Genomic DNA, 3,015 nt, shown 5'->3' with positions numbered 1-3,015 from the left:
AATTCTTGCTTATGGTGCATGGAAAATTGATACTTATACTCAGCTACAATTCTTTGCAGTTTTTCCTTTCTTGAAGAAATTATAAGCCAGGCACAGGGTTCACATTCAGGTTTGAAGCACTTTTATAACACTGAGAAGTGCCTTTTTGGAGAAGGGTGACTTTCAACAGTTTGCTAACTTGACATCTCTGCCAGTTTAGTTTCTGGGCAGAGTCCACGTGTCGTCTCTCCCTCCACCTGTTTCGGCATGAATCAAATCGTTCAATAGAGGTAGAATCTAAGTGTGTGTGTGTTCATTTTGCTTTGCGTCTGCAGCCCGTAGCTGTGCCTGTGCAGTGTTTGGTGCATAATTGGACCTTGAATCAATAAATGTAAATAGAGCAAAAAAAATTACTAGAAATGTTAATTGACTAAAGGCTCTGATCAAAAGACAAAGAGTGTCTGATTGGATAAAAAAACCAAGACCCTTCAATATGTTGCCTATAAGAAACTCACTTTAGGGCAAAAGACACACAGAGTGAAAGTGAGGAGATGGACTTTTGAACTTTGTAAATATTTTATGTGTTCAAAAATAATTGAAGAGCAATGGAAGAAGAAAATTGTAGAATTGAATGTAAATATAAACACAGGTACATAATCAAACTGATAATATAGTGACACATACTCTATAATATTAAGGAACTTTTTTGCAGTTTTTTTTTTCCTAGGGAAAGAAAGAACGGCAAAGAAATCTTGACCTTTACTTAGAAGTTTTATTGCTAGCAGTAGTATGGATACAGTAATTCTGAAACTATTTTGTGTGTACAGCAGGATAGAACACATGATTAAATACACTGATGTAGGTGGAAACAAGCGTTCTCATTTGTAGAAGAAGGAAGATACAAATATGAAATAAGAGATGGTGAGAAAGAACTCAGGGGTGCTGGATTTGAGTTGGAAACATCAACGATAGGAACTCTTAAAACTGTTTTCTTAGTTTTGTTCACTAAAAAGGCCTAGAAGCAATGACACCTTAGTATCAAGTATACCTAGAGCCCAGACTGTGGTTTCTAAGTACAATTCTCCATTAAAAGAAACCAGTACTCCTTGGAGAAATGGATGATTCCAAATTGGTTGTAGAGAAAGCCCAAGATGAGCCCAGAACATCTTATGACTTCAAATAGTTCAACCTATACATATGTGTGTGTATATATGCACACATACAGACGTATACAAATATGCACACTCGAGCAGAGGGGGAGAGATATTTTGAGACAGAGACAGAAGGCAAATAAATGTGGGACAGTGTTAACAGTTGAAGAATCCAGAAGGATACACCCATGCTCATTGTACTAGTCTTTTAATTTTTATGTAGATTTGACATTTATCAAAACAAAATATTGAAGTAATGGAAAAGTTTCAAGTATAATAATTGAAAATTAGGGCAAAAGTTACTACATCCAGAACATAATTTGAAGATGGGCTGTTTTGGCATTTTGTAAGAGTCCTCTTGACATTTGGGAGTAATTTCAAGCATGGGAATGCATGATCTGTTAAAAAAAAATTCAAAGGAAATCAGAGAAGACCATAATGATAAACTTAGGAGAAAATTATGGAAGGGATATCAGAAAGCGGGTGAGCCAAAGGACTTCTAAACTAGACCAGTGTGACAAATCATCTTTGAACCCACTGGCAAGCTTTCTGGAGGCTTTTTCTGGGAGAATCAAACTGGGTTAAGTTCTCATACCTTCCACCTCCTTCTGATGGACTTATTCAAGTGTTTGTATGTAAAGAGGAAGGCTGAGAGGAAAAGCCTCCGGGATACTGCAAGGGGCAGCAGCGGGTTGGGGTAGCAGAGGAACGATTCTCCACAGGCTCATCTACGTTTACAGAGTGGGATTTTACTTCTGTACTACGACAATGGGCACAAAATAACCTGTGCCAATTGATCTCACTACCAAGCATCTGTGAGAGAAGTTCCATTTCTTTTCATGTACAGAACATTCTACTGTTTTCAAGGTGCTACCACATGTAGACCTGGACTCCTTTGATCTTGATAACCAACATATCGAGTACCAGCAAGAGCAGATATTTTACATCTAGATTTTGTAGGTGACAAGTTGACAGAGAGGAGGCTTTGCTTAAGGTTCCATGATGGGTAAGTGCAGGTGGGAAAATAATCTGCATGGGTGTATAGTCCCTCTCAATCGCTCTGCAGAAAATAAGCAGTGGTGCCAGCAAGAGATATTGTTTGCCCCAACAAGACTGTCAGGGAAAACTGACTCTTTGCTGGACCTCCAGAAAGTGTAGGAAAATGTGGTGAAGTCATAAGACACGGGCTCAGAGAAACTCCTGAAATCATGCTTGCTATCAGAAAGCAGATAGTCTATTTGCTCTGGTTTATGTTCTGCTCATTTCCCAGATGGATGGAAAGGATGCTGTGCTGGTGCTCTGGAATAGGGAATGTTCATTAGGGAACATTATCTTGTTCCCAAGATAATGGGGAAAAGTTGAATGAACAAAATATGCTGCAGACCAAATTTGACTTCCATTAAATATCATTTATAAACCTCCTAAAAGAACAGAAAGTATTTACAGGAGCTTCAGATTCAGAAGAAATCAAAGAAAACGACAAGCTTGTTTTCCATTTTTGTTGCACTTGCCTGCTACTGACTTGGCAACAGGGTACATATTTCATTTGGAGAGTTGTCTTTTTTACAGCACACAGGCTTTGTCACTACTTACGGTGACAGAAAGTGCCTCCTGGGTCTCTCTCATCCTCTGAGAAGGATCCCCAAACTTCCCCTTCCACAGGGTGGGCTCCCAGCTACCATGTGTCTATTCTGTGGCTCTCCCCCCAGACACGGTGGATGGGCTGGGTGAACAGCTGTCTATTGGTCACTTGAGCTGAAGACATGTGCACTGGTGAACTGTGGGGCCATTCTCTTGGTCTTGTACACACACACAAGAGAAGAAAGTCGCAGAATAAAGTCAGGTGTCTTACTGAGGGGAACAGAGCTAGCTATGATGAGAGGCA

This window comes from Mesoplodon bidens (assembly GCF_964165515.1).
Source record: "Mesoplodon bidens genome assembly, chromosome: 12".
Classification (NCBI taxonomy): domain Eukaryota; kingdom Metazoa; phylum Chordata; class Mammalia; order Artiodactyla; family Ziphiidae; genus Mesoplodon; species Mesoplodon bidens.
The sequence above is the reverse complement of the archived record's forward strand: the minus strand, read 5'-3'. Positions refer to the sequence as shown.